Source organism: Apis cerana, linkage group LG16, assembly GCF_029169275.1.
Source record: "Apis cerana isolate GH-2021 linkage group LG16, AcerK_1.0, whole genome shotgun sequence".
In the NCBI taxonomy this organism is placed as follows: domain Eukaryota; kingdom Metazoa; phylum Arthropoda; class Insecta; order Hymenoptera; family Apidae; genus Apis; species Apis cerana.
Window position 1 is genome coordinate 4,081,331 of NC_083867.1, and position 27,500 is coordinate 4,108,830.

Here is a 27,500-nt window from a genome sequence, read left to right on the forward strand (position 1 = left end):
TACATATATATATATAAAATATGTAAATTCGTATTTAAACTGCGAGTACAGATTCGAAAAAATTTACAGAAGGAAGGAAACACGCGAATATTGCACAAAATAAATAACAAATACACCTCGTCGTGATAAAGAGAATCAAGAAGAAAGAGCGCATTTCCAAGGGTAAAACGCGCCTTATTTCGCGTTCGACGCTTTTATGCACATCCGGAATTATTCCCACTGACCTCTTAAAGCGAGAGAAAAAAAAGAATCTCACCCCCCACACGCACGCCACAATTTTTATCGCCGCCCATTACGAGCGTACGTACCGCTTCATCCATCATCCCTGCCCTAATGACACATTCTCTCCGCGCCCTCCATCAAGCGCCACCGACCGAGCGAGCCGTTAAACGCCGATCTTGGCGCCACCTCTTATCCGACGTCAATGTCACTCTCCGCCAATATCTCGTCCCTCGTCCGTCTTCGCAAAGAGAGAAACGAAAAAGGGGGGGGAAACTGCCGTCCACATCGATACGCGTTCATCCTTGCCAAATCTTAAATATTATAATAATCTACGAGGCCGATCGTAACTGTCGGGCATAAAGCTCGCCTCGGAACTATTTGAAAAAGTGGCACTCGTCTCCATCCGAGAAACGGGTATTAGTCTCGACGCTCGTATCGCGGTGGATATACGCTCGCTGTAATAACAATCGTGATGGACGAGTTGCCAGCGTATTCTTGGCACGGCAGCGACCACCGTTCCGTCGAAAGGAAAGGGGGTGACACACACACACACTGGAATATCGATACTAATGGGGTGGGTTGTTGGCTTGGTGGAGGAAGTTTGGTAGGAAGTTCTCTGGATTTCTGTAGATACGCCGTAGATGTGTATTCCTCCGCTGGAATCGGAGGACGAGCAAAGCAAATATTTGGAGCCAAGCCACTAAAAACTCGAGACCAGCCAACGGACGAGTTGATTTGTTTCCCCTGTGACGCCGCTTTCTTCGTTTTTTTCTTTCCTCTTTTTTCCCCCTTTTTTTCATCTCGCTTCAACAGCCCGTGACTCCTCCTCCTCCTTCTCGACTCGCCCGCCTCTTTCGGCCTTTTTCGAAACGACCGAAATCGTCCCCGCGCCATCTTTCGGACGAGATTCGAAATGTCGGAGCGTAAATTGGATTGATTTTGCGTATATTATTCCTTTTGTTCAAATATTTCAAGTTTTTTGGAATTAAAATCCCCTCGATTATTTCACCGGCTGCTTTAATTTAGCACCTCGCCAAGTATCGTGCCAACCTGCATTCTCCTTCCGTGTCGAATAATGGAAAACTTCAATGGGGGTTAATTTCGCCTGCCTACCGCCACTTTCTTCGCTCCAAGGTTCATCTGAAGCCTACCCTTGCCCGTAACGAACCCTTTATCCCACCCTCGAGTCACTCGTGCTCGGCCAAGAATGGCCTTTCTTTCCTCTCTCTCCTCCGCTTAAAAACCTCTTTTATTAAAGTCTCCCTTTTTTCCCCGTCTATACGCGTTCGATCGTGCCTGAGATTTCAACGATTGATGTACTCGAGAGATGATTAATAAAAGCGAAACGAAAGAAAGAAAGGTTACGACGATGCTTTGCGGATCGAGAAATAACTGGAAGGAAGAGTTAAATACGAGAGGGATCGGTGGAGCGTGTCAGAGACGGTCTCTCGTTATAATTGCAGGAAACGTGAAGCGACGAAAAGTATATACGCGAGCTTAGAGACCGCTTGGATGTTCATATCGGCGATTTATGCGAACCCGTTGATAAATGGCGGCTTCTACCGGACTCTACCGCTCGCTTGTCCCCGCGTGACGAACGAGCTCGGCCACTTGAATCGAAAGCCGAGACAATCATTTAAATTTAATTAAACCGGAACGAATTTACGCGCTCGAGCGCCGCCAAGCGGGACTCAGCCTTTTAAATTCGCGCGGTGGTCTGTCTTCGCTAAGGTTATTTACGTTTTCCTACGCGCGTATCCTCCCCATAGAAAATAATCCTAGGCCATTTCGGTGAGCCTTTCCTTTCCTTTTTCATCCGACTTTGTTTTTTGATTAGAGATGTAATGATTGATCGATCGATTCGTATAGCATAACATGTACGACAAGTTACGTGTTACGTATCACGGATAGAGTTTTCGGGCAATTCCGAAAGTCATTAAAAATCAAACAGACCAGTCGCGCGACTAGTATCTTTCCCCGCGAAATTAATTAGTTAATTAAGCACCACGCGATGGTGTCCATCCAATTAAATCCGGCCCCGCGAATGCGCAGACTCGACAACAGGGAGAAGTCTTTCCGCTCCCCCCACTCCCGCTGTCTTCCGCTTTCATCTTTCGCGCACACTACGTATCCACTTCGAGTCCCTTATGTGCCATGCAGCCGCACGTGAGCCACGTGTGAGCATCGATTTTCCTCGCCAGCACGTTCCCACCGTGAAAGTATTCTCGAAAAATCGCGTAATTGAAAATATTTATTATTCACATTGATTGTACAGAGCGGAATGTATCAACCGAGTTCCTTATCGTCGCGATCGTTTTTCTCGCCTGTCGAGAGGAACAATTAACCAGTCCCGTGGCTACGAACCAGCCCGGGAATGCTACGAAGTAATAACTCTTCCGTCAATACGGGAGGCGTGACGAGCGTGGCGGGCCATCGCTCGTCTGGCAAAAACCCGAAAGAAATAATTAAGGTTAATCAATCGCTCGGTCGGTAAAATTAGAACGTTTCTGTGGCCCGAGAAACCATTACTTCATTACCAACCGAATCGAAAGGGGGAAGAATTTCGTGATCCGTGGTACGCTCTCGTGTAATTAGAAACACGATACAAGAATAAGAAACGATATTAAACGCTATTTAATCGATCCAACGAATTCGCTTCTCCTTCTTGATCCAAGAATGACCGTTGAAAAATAATCATCGATCCGTCAAAATATAAACTGCATATAAACTTCTTTTAATTTCCAATACCCTCCAGACGCTCCCTGACCAGACCCAAACACTATTCAAAGAGATTTAACCGGGTACCCCGTATCCGGAAACGAACACGTCGGCAGAGCGATGGGCCGAATGAAACTCGGGGTAAAACAGCCAGGTAAATTTTACCGCGCGAAGGAACAAAGCGCTCGTCGGACAAGAGTGGAACGAAGCGAGGCCCCCGCGCATGCCGTTTCCCGGTGGGATGGCCGCCGAACGGGGGGAGAGGTGAATCGGCGGAGCGATTTGTCCCGTCTGTTAATTAGTGAAAAAACGGAGTATGAATCTCGAGCGATCGTATATTACCGCGGCCCGTAATGGATGGGATTACAGCTGCTGTGTTAAATTAAACCGAGCGGCGGCCGCGGCCACGCTACAGTACGTTAACGTGGATATAGCCGACCCGCGCCACGAGGAGGGCCTCCCTATGTATTACCACCCATGTACACCCAAGTACACCGTTGCCCACAGCACTTTCGCCGCCCTCCCTTTCGGCCACTCCACCCTCGTCCGAGCGGGTAGCACTGCGCTCTCAGACACGTGCAACTCGAGGGAACCGAGGTACGGTTACGCGTAATTATTTCCGCCGACGTATCGGTGGATGTATTTTCCTCTCCTCGCCGCTGAATTCTCTCGGTGAAGCGAGTTGAACTTGCAAGATATCCGACTCGGTTTACGGATTTGAGAGGCTTGTTCGGGTAATATCTGTTAACAAGATTCGACGTTAATTAGCGGGGGGAGTAGATAAGATTGTTTGAAGTTGGAGAGGATATTAGGATTGAATATTTTTTTAATCTTATACTATAGTGTACGATTGCGCAGGATGATAATTTTTGTCAGCAACTACCTTTGTTATATTCTTATAATTATATTTGTTTAGTTATTTCTTGGGATTGAAGCTTCTCTTGTCAACAATGATCGGTACAGATCTGAAATGTGGATAAAATAATTAATATACAAGAAGGGGTGGATAAATCTATCTCGCTATTCTAACTGAAGGAAAATGGCGATAAAGCTGCAATTATAAGAAGCTGTTTTGACCCCGAAGAGTTCTCTTCTTACGTCCACCTGTCTCTCTCTCTCTCTCTTTTTTCTTCACAATGAGAGTATCAATTTTCATTCGCAAGTTTGCAAAAGTGAGAAAAGGGAGAGCAGTTAAAAGTCGAAGCGCCATCTCCTGCACTATTTACTACCACCGTGTCCCCCTTCCTCTCCTTTATTCTTCCTTTATTTCGCATCGATTATTCAGAGGCGCATAGTCCGCGGCAACTATGAACATTTACGAGTCTCCGAGGACCGGTAGAATTCTTTGCAGAACTCCGTGTCCTGACTCGGAATCCTTCGGCAGCGGATAACGGATCGGCCGGTTATCTCGATAACACAATTAGGTGGTCGCGTTATATACCGGCCGAGGACAAATCTCTTTTATCTTGAAGAGGAGAGAGGAAGAATTTTCTTCGTGTGGGTGAGAGAGGGTGGGTTCGAGAGGAGGAGGAGCAGGGTGCTGGAAAAGAAGAGAGAGCCCACGGAGGCAAGGAGAGATAGATTACTCCGCCATTCTTGCAATTTCCCTGTCGTATCGAGGCTCGTAAATTCCCGGTGAAATATGCGAAGGGGCGCCTGGTGCGGGCAGCACGCTGCTGCTCTCCTCTCCTCTCTCCCCCCTCTCTCTCTTTATATATATATATATGTGTGTGTGTGTATAGATATCTCTTTTTCGCTCTCTCGCGAGCACAACACCCTTCTAACGCCGCTATGATAGGGGTTGCAAGGGGTACGTCTAGCCTGCACGTATCAAACGTGCGAAATATCCGGAATTAGCGTTATCTTACGGATCGCCTTGATGGATTCTGGGGCGGGTATGTGTCCAACGGGAGCTGGAAAATGGAGGACGTTAAAATGGAATTTGCGCCAAGTATTATTTAGATTAATTTTTATACACGTTTACGAGGAATATTCCAAATTGGGATTTGACCACAAGGAGAAACTTGGATTTCTTCAGAGATTATCAACAACAACAAATCAAATCTTGGCTCGACGAGTACTACACCCCTAGGAGAGCGTTATCATTAGGCCACGAGCTTCCATCGAGGATCGTATTTCTCATCCCTCCACGGCCGTGGGCTAAATCATTCCGATTGGTCGGATAGCGGATGTTGATACCGGAGGCCCCCTGTTATTGCTTATCCGAGGAGAGAGGCCTTTTTCTTCCTTTCTCTCCTCCTTTTTTTTCGCCAGATAGCGGTCGCCTCGCCACAGGGCCAGGATCTAAATCGGAGGGTTGCTCGGGACGAGTGGCTTTCAGATACAAGGGGTAGGTGTTTGTCAAGACGATAGTGGAGGGGTAAGTCTGCGGTGGCAGATAAGGGCGAAAGAAGTAGCGGGGTGGAAATGCTCGTGGTTGGAGAAAGGGAGCGAGGAGAGGCCTGTATTTAATCTCGCTGCTCGATTGCGGCGAGTAAGAATCGTCCTCCAATCTGAAATTGCGCGAAATTGTACTCCCTTTGTGCTCCTTACTTGGAATCTTGCATCGTCGATACACCCATATTTCCTTTGGGCAAAGTATTTTGCAGAAGTGACAGCATCCCTTTTGTAGCTTTGAATACAGTTGAGGATATACAAATAACTTTTTGAGCGTTGATTAAACTCTATCCCCTCTATGAGCAGGATAAGAAGGTAAAAAGTTGAGGACACTTTGGTATGGGAGGGGAACAGGTAAGAAGAACAGGTTGGCATAGTGGAACACGACTGCTCCGTGCGCGAAAGAGGGAGAAGGCAAGTGCGACCACAAGGCCGCAACCGCAGTGTGGGAAGTGAAACGAGCCGAGTGGCGTAGCTTTTAATGGACTGAGGGAAACAACATTAAGTTAAGAGCGTGGCGGGGCGCGAGAGTAACGCGGAAATAGTCGTGGACCGCGGTGGTGCTGGCCAAAATGGGGCGGAGAAAGCGCACTACGATTCATAAACCACCAATTACCCCGTTGACCCTTTCCAAGAACAATTACGACTTGAACGCCTCGCCCTTTCGCACCGTCACCCTTGCTCTTTACTTCACACTCGTCACTAGATTTTCTTCCTTCTTAACTCGATTCGACGAGATTGCTTTTCAGAATCCTTCTAAAACCTGGATAAGGATAAAGAAAGAGGATTGAGCAAGAAAAATTTGAGAAAGGGGGACGTTGATGACAAAGAATTAGCCAATACCGTCTCTCATGCCGAAGACGCGAGAGAATCGGTTATTTCCAAGTCTTTCCAGCGCGCGTCCATCTCGTTATCACCGGCCAATAGATCACACGCAGTTGCATCGCGTACGTTTCAATCACTCAACACGTTTCGCGATTTTCGCAACCTGTCGACGGGCCACCGTTCAGGCCAATCTGAAATTCTCCCAGAGATCCAGTTTAGAAGCGATGACAGTTATGGATCTCGGGCCATCGCAACGCCGTGATGCCGTTTGTCATCCCTCTGCCGCCATTCGACGATAGGTGGGGGCGGAACGGTGGTAGAAACACCAAAGCGCGAATATGGAGTTCCCCGTTACGTAATGTACATATTACGGGGTAGGATATCGAGCCATCCGATCCCTTCTGCTTGCTCGACGCTGGAACAGAACCGTTTCTCTAGTTAACCTCTTCTCCCCACGGCGGAGAAGTTGACAGGTAACGCGGTTGATGTATTGGATTTCTCTCGTCGTCGGGGCAAGAGAATATCGAGGACGTGTAAATGCGTAATTTTGGCCAGCTCGATCGATGAGCATCGCGATATATGGACAGATCGATGTGCAAGTGGATTGATCGAGTTAAGAGGATCTGATTGAAAGTGATAATAGGTGAAATCGTATTTCACGTACTTACTTTGTACACGGAGGTTCTTTCCTTCGAGTTACACGTGATAAATTCATTCATTCTTGGAAAAAGAAACTCGAGATTTTTATAATGACGTATGGAATGTTGGAATTTTCCACTGCACAAAGTTTTCCAATATATGTATAACTTTTCTAATATTTCACGTCGGAAAGGCTAATTGGACAGATATTTCTCTAAAATTAACGATCAGGCTATCAGAGAAAGTTATTAAAAAGTAAATAATCTTTTACCTAGTGTCTCGAGTTGTTTTCTCGTCTTCGAAGAAAAGAGAAATGGAACGATCGTGTCTTTTATCCATTTCTGTCAGACTCGAATTGCGAACTTTTGTCGTTTCAATGGTATCAAAAATTTAAAGCATAAAGATTTCACCGTGAGAAGGCACCATCGAAAGAAATTCACCAAAGATCGATTAAAACTAGTTCGAATTCTAACCTCTCTCGATATCGATGAATTAATTGGTAATTTTTCCACCGCTACATCATCGATTTAACGATGTTGATACAAATTTCGATCCCATTTCAAAGTAACGCGTGCCAAGTATAATTACGAAACGTCGAAAGTTAAAACGTTTGTAATAAAATTCCGATAAAACGAGGAAACGATGCCGCGCGCAACGAAACTTCGGTTGACAGTGAGTGACGAATGGCGGCGCGTTCGCAGCGCCAGCTATGATTGCTTAATTCGCATGCCGAAACCTGCTAGTCGCTACGTTCTTATCGTGATTTTATTTAGCCGAATAATAATTAACCACTGCATGTTTCGAATTTTGTTTCTTACAGTTTGTCGATTTCGACATTCGAGTATGCTTTGTCTACGATACGTATACATATATATATATATATATATATATATATATATCGATAATAAAAAGTGCGATATATCGATAGTGCGCAAACATGCGTTCGACACAGTTGATCGTTTGTTTGGAAGATAAATCACGATTCTCGAATTTGTACTTGGGAGGAAAAAATAAAATCGTTCGGAAAGAGAAATTGTCGAGAGAACCTTTTCGCTGTTTGCTTTCTCGAACGATTGAGTTTTCATTGTGATGTATTCCAAACATTCAAATTAATGCGAGAAAGCCGACCTTCCCGAGTAACCCTTTCGTATACCATTGCGAGCATCGTGCTCACGCATACGTGACCTCGTGTCTCTTTTATCGAAGAATGGGACATTGGCATATAAATGGCATTAATTTAGGCAAAGGAATCCATCGACCCGTGAAAAGACCATACGTGCAGACGAATAGGGGAAAAAAGAAGGAAAAAAGAAAATTACGCCGTATTCGAATACCTTTCGCAGGGTTGCGCCCTGGGGGCTATTGTCGTCGGATTCCATGGTGCCAGGCGGCGAGCGTGCAACCATAATCTTTTTAGGGGAGGGTTACAAGGCGTTCTAAACTCAAACTCCGCCCTAATACTTTGGAAAATTGTGAAAAGGCGCTGGGGAGACTATAAATTTCGGCTCATTAGATATTCTAATATACGCGCACCCTTCGCGATATTGACTCGAGGAATCCACGTAATAATTTGGTGGAATTACAAATTGAAATTAAAGATAGTGGAGGGTAACCGCCATCGTTTCCGCGTGAGAAGGTTATTGAAATTTTTATCGAATATTTTGAGGCAAGGTGTATCTACAACTAAACTAATTTTAGGATTTTTTACTTTTATGGAAAATACTTATATAAGTATTTAAGAATCATTGAAATACATCGTCAAAGAAAAATTTCGGAAAATAATTATAATACTTGATTCGTAATTTTTTTCGAGCGATTCTTAATCGATCAATAATGAAAAATTCTCGTTACAGAATTAAAAATAATATGAGAGAATGAAAAAATAAAATTTCACAGAACGAACGGATTTAACGAGCCGTTCAGGGACCTCGAAACCGGCGTTCTAGACGAGGGCGAACGATTCTAGGTAAGCGGCGAGCTCGGGAGGAAAAAAGGCAACGAGATGCGTCGGATAACGTAATGCAGGAATGTCGCGCTTCTGGTTTTTTTTCGTCGCCGCTAAATAAGAATGAAAGCGCACGGCCAACGTGTAACTATGCGAGGGAAATGTGGGATAAAGATTCTCACCGCTCTCACCATTGCGCTCATACCTGTTGTTCGATCAACCATTTTCCTATTACAATAAAATCTCCAAGACAAACTCGATGAAAAACAAACTTTTAAAATAAGAAATTCCACTTCGAAATACTTCTATTCATCTTGATCCATACAGCTTTGTTATCTCAAATCTAAACGTCCAAAGTTTAGATGTACCGTTGCTCTTTTTACAGACGCGGAAAAGTAAAACGTAAACAGCGAGGAAACGAAAGCGGAGGAAAATACAGAACGATATTATTCCAGAGCCGTGTGGTGACACGTGAAAGACACAAGCGTCGACAATTCCGTAAGCCCCACCCCGCTAACCCCTACCCCACTATTCTAACCAGTCCTCCTTTTACCCCCGTCAGAAAATCCCATCATAGCGGTCGGGGTAGAGCGGGTCCATAGCACGTTGGGTCCACCATAGTAAATCAGCCAGTCGCAGGCGGTCCTTCTGATCCGGCCGAGCCGGGCTGCCGTAAGACGCGTCAACTTGGCCCGTCCCACCCGCACCATCCACACGAAAGTAGTGAAATAACTCGTCTAAGTAACTCTATCTACCCCGTGGAATCGCTTATGGCTCATAAACGCCTCGTAACTTAGCCCGGTGGCACGCGCCCTCTAGAAATACTGCCGTGCACCGCGGAAAGAGAGAGGCGGACACCGTGTTATCCATCACCGAGCCGCGCGTACCGTTCGTTCGTCCACAAAAGTGTACTTTTTAACCGTGCGTGGCTGTGATCGACGCATGCGCGAGAGGATGACGCCCGAACGACGATTCCCGATTAATCGCACGCAATGGAGATCATCGAGATCAGGTAATTAACGAATGTTGCTTGCCGAGCGAGAGTTAGGTTATGCGCAATTTAACGCGTTCCTTCTCGAGGAGATATCAATACCGAGGCGTATATTTGTGTTTTCGAACGATTCGCTTCGGTTCTTGTTTGCAATATCGTGTTTTCAACCTCGGAAATACGTATCGCGAAAATTATATTTATCGGTCACGTTCGTTACAGCATCTATTTTCGTATAATGTTCCTCGATAAAAATAAATAGGTGCAATTTATTTTTTCCTAACCGAATTACCGAAAATTCACTGCGGCTAAATATTATCTTTCAACCGTTTCGCGTAGTCTTTTCCCTCGCCGATAAATTACGCGGAGCAACCATGTAAATGGGATTTTTCAGTACGCAGGGCACGCGTCTCCCCGGTTTAATTCGCGGCGCAAATTCGCGAAAGTTCATTTACGATAGATCCGTTAAAAACAGGGGATAATAGCCCGGTCGGAATGAATCATCGCCGAACGAACGGCTATAGAAATTAATTAAAATTAATGAAGCGTAAACGGAAGTAACGATAACATGACGGATCGACGCATTTACAAGCAACTCTTCCCCCTTTCTCTGTTCAGTGTAAACGATAGAATTTTGGGATCGCTTAATTCACTTTCCATTGACGAAATCGGATTGTCTCTCTCTCTCCAAGTGTGTTGCATAATATAACCTCTTTTTTCATCGAATCATAATTTTGAGGTTAATATTTTAGATATTATCTCATTAATCCAAATGTCACGCTGGATCTCGTACGAGGTACTCGAATGTTTTATGAATAATTCTTAATTTCACGTTACAATTTCGAACATACTGGAATATTACTGTCGCACGTATAAAAATTCGATTCGAGAAAGATTATTAGGACTGGTGGCGATCTCTAGTGGTGGCGAAAAGAGCTAAAACGAGCAAACCGTAATATAAAGATTCGAATAGAATTTATTAAATGGTATGGAATGTAAAGTTGCACATCTCTCGAAATCGTAACGTTCGAGCATTCCAATCTTTTTAAATTCAATACCATCAGTTTCTAACCCTTCTAAACGTACATTCGCAAAAAAGCTAGTAAAACTTTGCCACGGTACACAAATTTTCGGATAGTTCGAGAGTTTCATCACACAAACAGTGACGTTAACACGCGTATATGTACATGGAGGTACGAACGGTCGCGTTTCCGCGTATATAAACGCGATACGTGTCCTGCGTTTACACCGTTGATGTATGTTCTCGGCAGCGATCGATCTCTCTCACACGAACTGCTAATTGTGCGGCATCATAACTCTCTGCGTGCGCCTCATCCCTCTCTCTCTCTTCTCTTCTCTTTCTCCCTCGCTTCCGCGATACACTTCCCCACTCTTATACACTTTATACCAACCGCGTTAAGAGTATTCGTGTATTATTTCTCTACGATCGTGTGCGTCGGTGCACGCTCGAACGCGAGTAAGAGTTGCACTGGTTACACGGTGTAACGCCGCTGTTATAGTTGCTCCATAGCGAACGGGGCGAAGAGAGATGGGCACGACAAAGGGGTAAGCGACGAGTACATTACTGTAACGTTGTTTACGGGGTGGACAGCCTTTCGCCCCATTGCCGATTACCGACTATTCCATTTCGATTTATCATTCGTACTCCATGTGTCCCCTCTTAATTGCTCTCCAATTTTTTTAAACGTCGATCGCGATTATCACGGCAAAGTATTTTAATTCCACGAATTTCGCGCAACAATCATTGCGAGTGAAATTATTTCCTGTCCCGAAACTCTGCCCAAGTTCCCATTTCCTCCGGGATAACGGTATTCGGATTCTCACGTTCGTTTCGCCTGATCGATCGGCAAATTACACACATCGTGATTCGAGCGATTTCAAACTGTTTAAGACTCGATTCTCCTGGTCAATTTGTTTTTATATATACTTTTTTTCAATTTCACGTTAAGATTATCCGTTTTTCCTAGACAAGTTTCGCGGGCAGGCGTCTATGAGCAAATAGGGGGAAAAAGAATTGACAATAAGAAAGTAGGAATAACAAAAATCGTCCTCGTAACTCAACCGAAGGATTCTGGATAAGAAAGCAATGGAGGGAACGAAGCCGGTGGGATCGCCTCGAGGTTCTTATCTTGCCGACATTAGCACGGTAATTCTCCCTGTTTTGTGTGCTGTAATCCCCGTACGAAGAAATGACGCATTTTATAATTCGTATAATTCGTCGAATGAGAGGTTATACCTAATGGTGGAGAGATTCGGCGCCTAACGACGAGTTCGAACGTGGACAGAAATTACAGGACACCCCGGAGCGTCTCTATAGATCGTTTTATTCAACCTTTTACGTCTTCATCGAGCGATCGCACGCGTTAATGCTCTCGCAAATTGACCGCGCGATGCTCGATTAGACACGAGCCTCGGCAATTACGGGGTAGATAATCTGCAATTACGAGTAAATACAGCTATGCCACGTCGACGATTCCTCCGGATGTTTTATCGTATGAAACTTTTACCGATCTCCACCTCCCGTTAGCTACCGTGATACACACACGCTTCGCCGCACCGTTTACCGATGTCCACACCGTTTTACGTCTTGTTCGCGAAACGTTCCTATTGTATTCATAGCAGCGTAGCATCTCGAATGAGTATACAATGGATAGCAATTGCACAATCGTCGTTTATCGATCCTCCGGAACGATCCAACGACGCGCGAGAAACGACGAAACGACGCACGAGCTCCACGCTTCTAATTTGTTGCTTCTCTTCCGATTCCATCAATTTTTCGTTCAATTTTTTCCCCGAATGACAAAAATCATCAGGATAATCTTGCTATATTTTTTCTCTAGTTACTTTACATCTTTTCGCCTCACTCGAAGCGTTCGAATCATACGTTGTTCCAAAAATGTTAAATAATGAAAAATTCGTTCTTACACGATCGACAAACTGTTCGAATTGACGAAAAGTTTAACGTTTGTCCTCTAACCAAACGTAAATAACCTCTCTCGCCGTATCTTAACGACTAAAAAAAGTAGCAACTGCCGAGGCGCAATATGGCGCATGGTCATTTGCGTCGCGCTCCCGCCACAAGGATCGTCCACAAACGACGAGTCGCGATTCGCAACGCGGCCGCGCGCGCGGTTCACTTGAAAGAGGCTAAATGACGTAACGACCGGCAAAGCAGTAAATTCTCCGGTGTATTTGTCGCCGGTCGAGAAGAGACCGCGTGTGTCTTCCCGTTGGGAAGAGAGTATCGATGGGCGACCAATGGGCACCCACCAAGTTCGTTCGTGTATCCTCGTGTAGCCCGACGGACCGCATTCTTCCCCGTGACTTTGGGCATTGTTCCTGGCTGAAGCTCCTTTCTTCCTCCTCCTCCTCCTCCTCCTCTCTTTCTTTCCGTTTTCTCTTTCCCTCTTTCTCTCCTTATACCGAGCCTCGTATTCGTCCCTCGCTTCGTTCCATCCGTCGGCCTCTCTCGTTTCAAGTCCCACCTCACTCCACTCGAGGCTCGCCGTCCGGCTGGCTAACCGAGCGGAGGACCGCTTATAACAAGCCGGACAGAGCGGAGTTTTTGCCCCGACGCCTCCCCTCCTTCTTTTTTTGTCCCTTTTTTTGCCCGCGCTAGCACACAACCGAAAAACGCCAACGGTTGATTTACGGCCGCCACGATGACCGACTGTTGTCCTCATTCGCTTATGAGTCCGGGGGCTGCTCGACCCGACCTTGGGACGACCGGGCCCTCCATACTTGCTCGAAAATGTGCTCAAAAGTTTTGATTATCTGGGATCGTGCCAGATAAGTTTACCTGGTCGAAAATAATTATCCCCCGTCTAAATTCGAGCCGGACGGATTTTATCTTATCTATATAGCGCGGTTCACTCGTCCATTTCTTCGATTATTACCAATCGTATCGTATGATTTATTTGTTTAACCGGAGGTTGACGTCCCCTAGTGTCAATTGCTGGTCGCTATCCTTTAATTCAATAGTGGAATCGACGATTTCTCTGTTTCTAACGGTCATTCCTCTTTCGAGGATTATAAAACTCTTTTCATTTGCGACCGCGGAATCGCATTCGATTTAATACAGCGGTAAATCATATCTTTTCCAATTTTATTTTGATTATATTCCACGCGATGTGTTTCGATTGTTCGCGAAAACAGGGGGAGAATTTTGTACGAGCTTTTCGATCGTAAAATCGACTATAGGACTTTGTTCGTCAATGGAGAAGTACGATGACTTTGTAACGGGTTTTTACGACTTGCAGCACGGTTTGTTGGATTGGACAGTCTTTCTTTTTTCTTTCTTTTTTTTTTTTCGCTAGCTTGGTCTTCTTTTACCAGGCTTTTTCAGCCGTATAAAAATGCCAAAGCGTAGATTTATGGTTTTACAGCGCGCTGCGGTTCTTCCTTCTGACTTTTCGTTCTCGTTTGACCTTCGATGGCACGGTTTACCGAGGATTTCGAGGGTAGCCCTTTTTAGGCCTCGCTTATCTACCTTTGCCAATGCTCCTCCGTCCTTGCTCCAGCTACGATCGACGGGTGTCCCTTTTTTACTCCCTCAAGTTCTTTCCGACTTTTTGCGCGTTTACCTGAGGGCAACAATGTCCACTTCCTCCTTGACTTCCAACCGTATTATTTCCCTTTTATTCCTTCTTGGTCATTGGGAAACATTTTTATAATTTATCGCATCGTTGAATTTGACCAACAGATAATAGAGGAATTATTGCAAATTTATTTATTACCCACTTCACTTAATTTTATTATTTATGTTTAAATATCTGACGACCTCTTGGGACTATACAATTAGTACTGCAAAAAATTGTGACTATCGTTGATATTTTATCGATAATTTTCGATATGATAATACGAATTTGATAACAAAAATCAATTTTATTTGTATCTTAATTATTCATACGCACAATTAAAATCTTCCCGAAAGTAAACCGCTTATCGAGCAGCGAAAAGGTCACGGAGTTGGCGGGTTTAAAAACGACTGTTGCACGTGAAAGTCGAGTCGCTTATCGAGGCCCCACTCATAAAGATCGTAAACTATCTTTAAACGGCCTATTGCTGCCCACTTATCGGGGAACGAATCATTAACGTCGCAATGGGCCATGAATATACATTATTTTCGCATCTACGCACGGGCCGAACGGTTCGCGCGCGCGCAACGTGTTCCAGAAGTTTCGGAATGTGGCGATGCGCGCGTGCACACTACGCTCGCAATTAGTCGCAAAAGTTCGTGCTTCGCCTAATAATGGATTTCCTCACGAAGAACAAATTGGTGGAACGATATATCTTTCCGGCACCCTGGCGAACGTGTGTATTCTTACACGCAAACCGCCTCAGATATTTAATTTGCGTGCACACCGACGCGCCCCCCCTGATCAACCTGGGGCGCGTACACACGTACACGGAATGTGACGGAGTCAGCGTGGGATGCACCGATTTCCATACGGAGGGAAAAAAATCAACGTTGCCAGAAGTCCAAGTTGCGTTTAATTACGGCCACTGTTGCGTCGATACGACCGGATTCCAGAGAATTTTTTAATCCGCGACAAATTCGTGTAACGCATCGACCGACGGCCGGCCAAGGTGTACGTGTATACGCGCGAGCCGAGTGTAACGTTCGTGTCGCGCGACTCAATCGGTACATATCGACTGCTCGACCGATCGAGATGGTCGATCGAGATCGGGACCGCCTCGTCGTATTCCTTTTTCGGTTTATTGATGTCTCTTTATCGAAGCTGACCGACTCGCCTCTTCGTTCCTTCTCGTGGAAATCTTTTTCTGCCCTCTTTTTCCATCACCGGAATTTAATTTCAGCTCGGTTTTTAGCGAAGCATCGGAACTCGACGCATCGAGTGATTTCATATTTATTCGTAGGATACTCGACGGAGTTTTTGCAGATTATTTTTAAAAGCTTTTAACCAGGAATGTTATCCGGGGAATTACTTAGGAAATTGGCGGGGTAAATACGGTTCGGTAAGCCGACGATAAATCAGGCAATTCCGTTGGAGGAGATGTGTATACGGGCGTCCCGTGTGAAATTTTTAACTCGACGCGTTTTGGCTAACAAAATGAGCGGCGCGTTCACCGCGGTACCGAGTTTATCGCAAACATTTTCGTTGCGTCGCATGGCAACGCACCGGAATAAAATTACGATCGCGAGGTTGGAATCTTTGACGCGCTTCATTCCGTGCTTTTACACAATGGCCCCGTCATAAATATGTCGATCAATTCGTTTCGAGCACTTGTTGCGGTGTACTTCGTGTTCAACCCCGTCCAATTTAAACGTTGACGAGTAACGAACGTGCCTATAGCTAATTATAAATAGAAACAAGCTCGCGGCTATACGAGACGGCAATGAAGAAGATATAAAGGAACGAGAGAACCGGTTATTGATTGTCTAATTTATATAACGCATGAAAGTAAAAAGGGAATCAATGATGTTTTGAGGTTATACACGCGTAAAACTTGCGAATTAGCATGGTTCGAATGATATATGATTTTTGTTACGCCTTTGATCCGGAATTATAAGCATTGAATTGAAGTACAGATATATTGTCGATATATATTACCGATAATTTTTGTAATATATCGATAATGCCGTTCAGATCGTTTAGAGATGATTAGAATTTATTATCGAGACAGGTAAATATATTATCTATGTAAAATTGCAAAAAAAATTTTACTATTTCTTCATTTACGTTATTACCTTAACGATATTTAAATATAAAATCTACTCATAATGAATAAGAGAAAATTAGAATACCAGTTTATTTATCGATGGCAATTATCAATAATCACAACTCCAGATCTAAAAATAAAAAGATCGATCTGTCAATCTGTCTATTTTTACCGACAAATTATCTATATAATACGTTCCACGGAAAACAAATCAGAGAAATTATATTAGATTCGATGAAATGTACGAATCGGATCGTTAAGTCTGGTTTCGAGAAAAACGGAGAGAAAAAAACGGAGAGTCTCGGGAGAAAGAACGTACGGTAGAAAGGAGCGCGAAGAGCGTACACGCGCCCGCGGATTAAAGAGTTATTTGAGTCTCGGAGGCGGCCATAACTCTCCCGGGCTATTCCCGTCCCGCGCTCGCTCGCCCACCGGAATATTTTAACATCGGGGGTGGGTGGCTGGCTGGTCGCCTCCTTGGCGTGTATGCGTGCGCGAGTTCAACTCGACGAGTTGCACGTGCACGCGCGCGCACACACTCGAAGAACCGCGTCGGTGAGAAGCGAGAGGAGACGCGGCACACGCACGCACACCGACACGTGGTGTAACGGGGAAAGGAGGGTTGGTGGGTGAGACGACAGGGTCCGCAACTCCACGCAGCTGACAGCTGTTTCCTCGGTGGGCCGACCGGTCGGCGGGGAGGATTCAGCCTAGTCGCGCCCCTTCTATAATGGCTCCCTTTTCTTCCTTCCCCTACCTACGCCAGCATGGCTGGCACGGGTTTCTCTCTCTCCTAGGCCCGATATTACGTCACGAGCAACGCCGAGCCGTTTATCCTTCTCTATGGACTGAGTGACGTCAGAGCTACATTCCGTCGAGCGGTGACGTAGCGAGCCACGGCGTCATCGCCGATACACGGCCGGCCGTCGATCGAAATCCGGCCGCCAGGGGCGCGGCGATCGCCACGCAACTGTTACGCCGATCTGTTATTCGATACACTACGCTACTCCGGGATTGCGGAACTGTGCGAGAGCGCAATACGTTTCCTTTGATATATGACAGGGTCAACAAGGTTTTCGACTGCTCCCGGAGCATCTGGATTTTCCGACCGCCCCGTTATTGCACGCCCGCGCAATTATAAACTCTACGTGATCCATGGCTCGTGTTCATTGTCCCTTTGCGAATATAAGAATAATTTGTTTAATCTCTTTTTTTTATGATTTTTCTCGCGAAACAAGGTACGAGTAAAAATTGGAAAAAACAATAGGTGTGCAGTTTTTAGGATGGAAAGAAAAGGTGCGAACGGGTTTGGATACGATACTACGGATAGATCGTGATACGGATGACGGCGTAAGTACTTTTCGACCGCATGCTGCCGGTATCATCACCGATAGGTAGCAATCGTAAAACGCTGGTTTTACGATGGACTATCGTGGTGGGAGGACTGCCGGTTGAGCGGTAAGCGTCGAGTGGGGCTCTCACGGTTTACGAGCGCATAACAGACGCGTTTATGGCCGTGATCACGTGGCCTCCCCCGCATTCCTATGGCTATATAACCAGGTCCCATAACCCACTACGAAGTAAACAAATCGTAAAGCTTAGTTTCGGATTTACTGACCTGGCACAATATACGGAAAGCAATACGGAAACCAGCCACTCGGCAATGATAACCAGCTCCCTACCACGATTCCAATTCAACCAATGGAGGGATCGACGTGCAACTGAGATATCGTTCGAGACTGAAAGTATATGAGGAGAGGATTGCAGTCCCGTAAAAGTCGAGCGTAAATTAACCATTTCTGTACGTTTCACACGTGTTGGAATTACGACACCGTTTTTTAATAATCGTTATTGTTTAAACTGTTAAAAAAAAAAAACAATCGAAGAAAATAATAATATTTAAATTCTGGGTCGTACATCGACAGAATTTTCCAGCTACATTCCTTGCCTGATTATATCTTGTATATACCGTGTTTCGTTACGGATCGGTTAATGAGTTTAACTTTCGTTAATCGATCGTTTTTCTTCCCGTATCTCGGGATAAAATTGAAGCAACGTAAGCGTCATAAAGTTTCGTAGATAGAGCTAAAAATTTGTCTTCCGCTGATTTTGCAGAGTTACAATATCTTTCGATCAATGGGCCATGATGCGCCCGCGCACCCAATACTTCGTCTTTCTGTGCGTTGTTTCGTTTGTTCTCACGAATGCCGCCAGATGCCGGCACTGCTTTATGACCCTAGTAGCAGTGGCCAAACGATTCGATCGTTTTATCTTCCACTTACTCTTCGCCTTTACAATTGCCATGACATAATACCCTCTATTTGCCTGCTGGAAGTTTCGTGAAATATGCGAAATATCATCGGCCCATAAACAACGGTATTATTTAGCATTACGTTATTATTTTTACGCGATTATTTGCCAAGGTAATTCCATGCGTTCTCTAAAGCGCAAAACAAACAACGAGCACGGTGTTTAGCCTTAGATTATGCACGCTGTTATTTCGAAAAATTTAATAACGATCCCGATAAATCAAAGTAAACGAAACGCCCGGTATTAATTTATCGTTATCCGCTATTTACACAAATAAAATAAAAATATCGGCCGTTATAAAAATCATGATACTTAGAAAAAATATAAATATTCATACGATCGTACACGAACCAATTTCGTTCACACGCGAAACATTTCGTTATCTTTAATCGAACACATGCTCGTTAACGTAGCAATTTTTATTTGGCAGCTGAAAAAAAATGATATGAAAAAAACAAGGCTACATCGCGTTGTAAAAGAAAATTCGAACTCCTTCAAGAACGAAGAGACGAGCAACTCTCTGCGTAGCCGTACAGAGCCACCGAGGTGATTTATTCGAGTTAATTCCAATTCCATTGGAGCCGCGAGGGCAGTTGGAGGGGGCGGGAAGGGCGAGAGCGGGTGGGGTGGAGGGTGGATATTCTTATGCAATTTGCCAGAAAGGTTCAAGAACCCGGGAGATCCCGCAATTTATCTTGCCTTATGTTACGCCGAGCCAAGGCAACGGAAGATAGATGGCGTCACTGCTTCCAACCCCTCCCCCCTATTCGTCTCTTTCTCTCTCTCTCTCCCTTGCTGCCTCTCTTGGTTTCCTCGCCTCTCGGGTCACCCAAACCCCGTACAGACCCCTGCGACCACCCCTTCCCCCAGCCAATGAGGGACGACCGCGGTGGCCATCTTGGATGGAGAGTTATTGAACGAAAAAGATGAGTAAGAAACTTGTTATGGGGGTGCGTTCTCTCTGCGCCGTTGGGAGTTAGGTGGGAGAGAGAGAGAGAGAGAGGGAGGGAGGGGGAGAGAGATGGATAGATAGAGAAAGGGAGAGAGAGAGAAGACAGAGGCGGGAGGCAGACGACGAGAACTGGAAGCTGAAGAAGGGTGGTTACGAGGGGTTGTTGGCGCTATATTGATCAATTGCTTTGCCGTGCTTTGCACTACTTTCCTACTATAATGTAGAAACCCCTTTCCTCCCTATTGGTGCCACGATACCCACTGCGTGGTCGAGTGAGACTAATTATATAACGATCGTGTTCTTGGGAATTTCAGTACTTTCAGGCATTCAATCTTCCACGCTCGGCCCGTCACTCTTACTAGATTAATTTCATTCGCACCACGACTTTCCGTTTCTTTCCGCCTCGCGATTTATCGTTACGCAACTTTTCTTTTCGCTTTTTTTCTTTTTAATCCATCTTTTCCCATAATTGCTTCTCTAAGTATTCACGTCCTTTATTCTCACGTTTTTTATCGCATCGTTCGATCAGATACGCTGTAATGCGAATATCGATGGAAAGAGACGTACGTACGGGTGGTCCTCCGATCGCATTTCACGAATGCTTAACGCGTTCTCGGTTTATGGACGCGTGCGCGCGCGCGAGCTGACCGCGTAACTAAATTTCGCCTTGAGCATTTTAGAGGCGCCCGTGGCCGTGCCGTCGGCACGCAGATCCGACTGCGTTACACTCTACGCATACGCAACCCTCCCCCCCTGATCGTGAGTTGTTTAACAATGCCGCAATTAGGTTGATGAATTGTGACAGGCATTCGCAAGTAATAAACACACGCGCACCGATCACACGATATTCGGTCGACACGTAGCCACGGATTGTTCGCTGAAACGTTAGGGTGCAGGCAGAAGGAAACCGAAAATTTCAATTTGTATGCAAATACATTTGTTCGGTGCGCGTTGTTGTCCTAGGTCCGCGGAAAACGCGACCCATCGCGCATATTGTGCGCGCCAGTCGGGCTGAAACTTTAACAACCTTGGAAATTTGCTCGCATATACCAGTTTATGCATTTTTTAGTCTAATCGCCATCTATATTCGTCGCTCGGTTCATTTCGTGCTATAGCTTTCACGTTTTAATACATTTATGGTCCTCTATAGAAATTAAAAACGAGTGAAATTATTCGATGTATCTAGTAGCTTGCATAAAAAATGCATAATCTTTATATAATTACCAGAACGAATAATCTCGGATTGCCAATTGAATAATAATAATAATAATAATAATAATCAATTGATTTGAATAAAAAGTTCGAGACGTATCCCGTGCCGTATAATTATTGTCGTTAAAAGAACACGGTCGTAATTTTATCTATTTAAAGTGGCAATGTGTTGAATCCAAAAATCACGTCAGCAAATTCTTCCCGCCAATTCCTATGGTGTTTCTTTTCTTCCCAAAAAACTTTCAGTTTTTTACCAATCGTGTTCCCTGTCTGGCTTCGAGATGGCGTTGCTCTCGCCAACATTCCGCGCGTCATCTGTGGTGATTCGGAAGAAGTTTCTAGCGAACCACCACGTGCTCGTACCCCACCAAACGACGGGAATTACAAGGAGCGGGGGGTGGGGGGTTTCGGTTGATGGTGTGCGCGTCGAGCTCACCGGCAAAAGGTAGTGGGGAATAGACACCCATGGCATGCCTGCAACGGCGCAGAATCCCATCGATCATTCGTACCGTTTCCCCGTGTTTCACGCCGCCGTGTGTTGCACCGTGTAGAGAGAGGAGTCGACCACCACTGCCCTCCCTCTTCAACCTCCACTCTACCCCTGACACGTCCACCCATCTCACCCCACCCCCGCGCAAATTCCCCCTACCTATACGACGTGCTGAGTCCGTGACGGTTCGGCGGGCAATGCCGACCAACCATCACGAGGCCTTACCTTCCCTATTATATTTATGTGGCGGCTCGCGGTCGGGAAGGTTTATGTGGTGTCTCCAGTCTGTCTCGTGCCACTCTTTTTTTTCCTCCTCATCCTCCTCCTTTTCCTTCTTTCCGCGTGTCCGATGTTTTAGTGTGCCATCAATGTTTGTCACTGCACCCTTCACTGTCGATGAAATCGTTTCGTCCGCATAGTCGATCCTGTCGTCTGATCTCATCTCGATAACTCGGTGATCCTTTGTGGCGGCATACTGTTTCTATCGTCTCAAAGTTACTACAAGTGAAGCGATCGTAATTTATAGTCGGAGTCTTTTGAACAAATCAGCCTCATCGAAACGAAGTTTTCTTGTGTATCGTCGAACTCTGATGCGATTATCGGTCGAGTTATCGATCCTCGCGTATCGTTTTTGTCGGCATCTCGACGTTCGCCCACGTCGCAACCGACATTGCGTTTCGAATCGCGCGCATAACGTATCGGTGTGTGTGCATCCGAAATCTCCGGTAGCATGATCAGTAGATCGAAGCGTGCACCACGTGTACAGTGGACCCAATAAGTGCGGGCGACTGTTGAACATTGACCAATGAGAATGTAAGGATGTGAGCCACGCTCCGGATACCGACGACGTTCACTTGTCCGAAACGTGACCTTACCTTGCGCGCATTTTGACGAATTTACCTCCATTCAGCCGGTAACTTTTAATAATAATTATATCTATCATTTTACTCATACTTCTTCGGTACTTCGCTCGCATACTCGAGATGAATAATTTTTTTTTCGAAAATTGTAGGAAAAAATAATTTTATTTCTTTATAGGTTAATATAAAATTACCTTAATTTAATAGGTTTCGTAAAATTTTTTTGAATTTAAAAAAAACATTTAACATTTAAATTGCAATAGAATAAAATCCTGATAGGATGTAGGAAATTCGAAAAGTATGTTCGAATATTATGACGCAATTAACAATCTTATTCGAATGTTATTGAATCGGTAACGGTTCGATTTAAAGGCATTTCTATCGTGGTACTTTCGTAGACACACTCTTGTACAGGTGCTTCTGCACACGAGCGTGCTTGTAAGCACATGTACGGGCCGCACGTAACGCAGAGGAGATCGTAAATCAGTCAGTTACCTATATATGCGCATATAATACGTACGCAACGTAACGGTATGTAATTTATTGTTTCAGGTAAGTGACGTTGCACCGCCCCAGGCCTTGCGGAGCACATGCGTGCATCTTCCTTTCTCGGCATAATGTAAGCAACCCACTGTACCTATTACGACCGATGTCAAACGGACGCGCCGCTGTGTTCGCCATGAGGATGGTTCAGGGAAACAATAACGCTAGATTCGCGTTCTACTAGCGAACACTCGAAACCTTGCTATCCTTACGCGACCGTTTCCTACTTTTTTACGAAAATTTCACCGCCCCGGAATTTATTGTTCCACTGGTCGGACAATGAGTGCAGATTTTATCTGTGGTGTTCGATATACACGCGACAACGCGGCAAACTTTGTACCCTCCACGATCACACGCTTGCAGCGTCTCTTTCGTGCTCGTTCTCTTTTTATTCGCCACGAAATAACGTGCCCGTTTTACTTACCACGGTTTGAATTCGACTTTGGATGTTTGTTTACAGAAGTGACCTCTGCAAAGTCATCGACGCGTGCCTAAAATAATGGTAAAGATAAGTATCAGGTTTCGTCCAACGGTTTGTTATTTGATACGTTCAAAACTAATTTCAACAATTAATACTATAGTATTTATACTTTATTCTTGATAATTATCTAAATTATTCTCTTTGAATTCAGTGAAGCGTAATAAGTAATTTCACAAGAAGTAAGTCATAAATTTTTTAAAATATCTCACTAGCCAAGAAGTTTCCAATGTTTAGTTTATTTATCGTAACGAAGATAGACAAAGTAACAAAAGCTCAAATTTTCTAGACTTTTTGATCAATGTACACAGTATTAAAAGAACAAATACCGTATCCTTCTCTCTAACGATTTCTCGGCTATGGATGAAAACTCGATTGCAGGTTTAATGGGCAAAATGTGCGCGCGGTTGACGCTTTGTTTACAGAGTAGCGGCCACGATGTTCATAAATTGTCGTCGAGAGTATAATCGCAAGCTTCACTCGAACGTTTCGGATAAGGATGATGGAGGATGGAGATTGGACGTATAAAACTATTATTAACATCGAAGTGGGAGAGGATGTCGTCTAAGCCGTGTCTCGCGATATAAATTATACTTGGTACACGCGCATTGAGCCTGTTATTAAGTCGACCCCGCATCAAAGGGAACCTTTCCGGGTATCCAACTAATTTTACAATGTTTACAACGCAATCGCATAACTAGTATCGCGATACAACCGACTCGAGACGATAGCGGCGAGTCTCTCTGCTGCGGCAGCTGTCGATACAAAATCCGGTTTTCTACCGATTTCGATACACACCTTCGGCCAGATATCCGCGCGGCGATAAGTGGACCATAAAGCCGAGCGCCTGTAATACAATATATTACCGTAATGGTGTGTGCTCGGCAAGAGCGAGATAAAGGACGGTGGCCACGAGCGTTACAGGTGTAAACGGGCCTAAACGAAGTGCGGTTATTAACGGACACCGCGGGGTGGTGGGAGAAGGAGGAAATAATAATACGAAAGATGGATGAAAGTGAAAGGACAAGAAGGGATCCCTCGCGTTGGACGAGATTCGAAGGAAGAGGTGGGGGGAAGGGAAGGGTTGAGGGGAGAGAAATCCTCGTCAACGACGGAGCCGAGATAGGCCACACACCGGCGGCTTGTAAAACACGCGGCGAGATTAAATGCTTCATTAATGTGATTAAAGCAAAAAGCTGCGTGAGTAATGAACCGCGCTGAATCATCAGCCGGCTTGCTCGCTCCTCGGATTGCTTTGTTGTACCTTTGTGCGTTGGTAGTGTTGCGCCTTCTATTTGCCATTTCTCGGTTTCTCGTAGTTGTGTCGTTCGAGTTGTTCGTACGCTTCGTGAATTGTATATTGGAAAGAATAATGTCGACATTTTTTCGAATTTAATTTCTTTCTCTCCAATCTTATCTTTATATTTTATTACATTTTCTCTGAAAATCATTGCTGTCGGAAAATAAAAATTAATCTCTGTTGCAATCATTTTTTAATTACCGAAGCAATATTTTGAAAGGCGATTCATAAAAGTCTTTTGTCGTCGAATAAATTCCTAATCTTATAATTTTTCTTTTTCTGAGAGGTAGAAAATTCTTAAGTGTGAATAATAATATTTTCTCGGAGCGACGACAATGGAAGCAAGATACTTTTCATCCGATAAATCCGATTGGACAGATTTCGTAAATACTCCGTCGGTAATTCGACACGGTCAAATCGATTTCACGAAAGAAGTAGGAGGTTCTTTCGAAGCCTGGCGGTTTAGAGGAGAGGCGAGTGGAAGGCAAGGGCGAGGCGGTCGGATGCAGATACCGGAATTTTTGTGTCGAGGCCTCGGTCGAGGCGGCTATCTACCCGTTCGGAGGATAAAAGTCGCGGTGTTCACAATTGGTAATGCCGATAGAGCTGCCATCGTCTTGCCATACAAACGTCCTCCCGGCTACATGCGGACCCGGCCTTTCTTCGCTAAACACAACGATTCGTTGTGCATTTCTTCGCCACGCGCATCACAAATGTCCAGGCACTCACTATATGCGATACTTTGTTTCGATCGCGCGCACCTCTTGAAAATGTCCTCCACCGTTCGAAACTTCTCGAATCCTTTCTTTGTACATTGTTCAAAATTTTTTTCTTTTATTCGAGTTTCGATATTCTGGGTGGGAGATATAAAGAGATTTCAAAAGATCAAGACCGTGGATTTATTTCCATTTTAGTAAACGCAGCAAGGTTCGTTGGTAATTAATATCTAATTAATAATCAAAATTTATGGACGCAGAAGGAACGTGTCGTGCTAGTTAGTTTCCTAACGTACACGTCGTGTAAATGTCAAATGTCGTCGCGCAGCGTATGAAAACTCGCCACTTGCTGCTCCATACCTGAGCGCCATGCATATTTTAAAACAGGCGTCATACGCTGCCACTGAGTCACAAACCACTATAAATTGCATTATTAGGTCATTACCTGCCTGCGATAATAGTGTAAGCATTCACCTCGATCCATCCACCTTTACTTCATAACAAAAACTCACCGTCAATTACGAAATACATCACTCCACCCTCTTCGAAATATTATTCTTCCATTAGCAATTACGAAAGAAATAAAAATAGAAAAATCAATAACTCTCTATATATATATATATATAAAATAAAATAATATTGCTTCGTCGAAGAAGAAAGAAAATTAATCAAGCAAAACTAATAATCCCTTCCCGAAAGTAAAGTAGAAAGAAGTGGAAAAGGATCGAGCGAGAGTCGAACGAGAGGCAATGTTCAGAGTGGACGTTTCATAAGCCGTCAATTGGCGTTCCTAAAGGCGTCAGTCGCGCGGCAGGCGCGACACTCGATCGGTACACGGCTAACGTCAGGTCGTTACAGCGGCAGATACGAGGATCTTTGACGGGGCGGTCGCACGGGCCGACGTACAAGGTGCCGTGGCTTGACGCAAAGTGCAAGGAGATGCGATCGACGATTATGCACTTACGGTGTTACCGTATATAAACGGGGCCCGTATAAGCCCCGGCGCGGGTATGCACGGCGCACGTATAGCGCGCGGACCAGGCCACGAGAGCAATGTATCTTCCTCCGTGACATTGGGGCCCGCGCTAATCGCGCGACAATCTTCGCCGCGACGAGCGAACTGGCGCGAACCCCGGAGCAGGAGGATGGAGAACGACACCGACTTAAGGCGGTGCACAACTACCACGGAGAGTTTATGGAGAAATTGGGATTAACGCCTAGGAAATTGGACTAACCTAACCTGACCAGATGTCACTAGTGCTTCGAGAGCGATCAAGAGTGTGCCATTTTTGTGTTTCTTTCGATCTCAAAGGTATTCTGCGAATAATTTAATTCACGTATCTGTGTGTATATTTTCTTTTGTGCTCGTAATATTTAAAAATTAATTTTAAAAAGTTAAAGGTATAGATCGGATTAAAGAAGAATTTGATGTATTTTGTTCCTCAAAATGAGGCTATTTTTCAGTTAAATAATCTGTAAATGACGAGTTTAAAGTGGCTGTGGCTTGTATCGAAAGAGAAGGATGAAGAGGAACGTGGTGACGTGTGAAAAATGTGACCCGATTGTATCTTCGTGTTCATCGATTGTACCGTTCTATTGCTTCGATACATTGTAATAAATTGACGAAGAGACGGCCTGCCTACCCCCGAATTTCTTTGGACTTTGTTACCTTCGTGACGTTCCCGATAATTTACGAGATTAATTCATTACAATTATCAGCAGTGAAACACGGATATCGTGCGCTTATTATTTACAAGGCGTCCAATTAAGGATGTACAATTTCCAACGAACTGAAATTTCACTTTTACCCTACTTTCATTGTCGTATAAGCGTTCCTTCTCTCGAATTCACTCAGTGATTTTTAGCTTGCAGATCGTGAAAGTTCCTCCTTGAATAACAAAAGCGGAAACGCGGCCATCGAAACAATGGATGTTCCTGGAATATTTTGCAATACTCGAAACTCGATGATTTGATTCCGATGAAAGGATTGATCCTTAATTTCGAAACCTGTGCTCGCAAACCAACCGGAATGTAAGAAGCTTTCGCTTCTTAGAAAACGAGAACGTTCCCCCTTCCGGCGGACGGATGAGAGTGCAAGTGAATAAGAAATATCACATAATTTTTCTCAAACTCTATTCATTATTTTTAACGTTATTATATATGCATATATCATAAACTTATCAATGCCAAATTTCGTTAA

At 44.7% G+C, this 27,500-nt stretch overlaps 1 protein-coding gene across 8 annotated transcripts in view; it reads left to right on the forward strand.

Annotated features, from left to right (window-relative positions):
- The window catches only part of LOC108000242 (homeotic protein antennapedia-like), a 171,540-nt gene that overhangs the window by 61,377 nt on the left and 82,663 nt on the right, over positions 1 to 27,500 (forward strand). For 2 of the 8 annotated variants that reach the window (XM_062086466.1, XM_062086456.1), the window contains exon 1: positions 9,370 to 9,758. The exons of 3 other annotated variants lie outside the window; for them this stretch is intronic. The gene's annotated coding sequence lies outside the window, so the exon portion shown is untranslated. Of the gene's footprint in view, positions 1 to 9,369; positions 9,759 to 21,583; positions 22,317 to 22,815; positions 22,883 to 27,500 lie in introns of those variants that run through there. 3 more of the 8 variants (XM_062086460.1, XM_062086464.1, XM_062086462.1) reach the window with 3 other exon arrangements.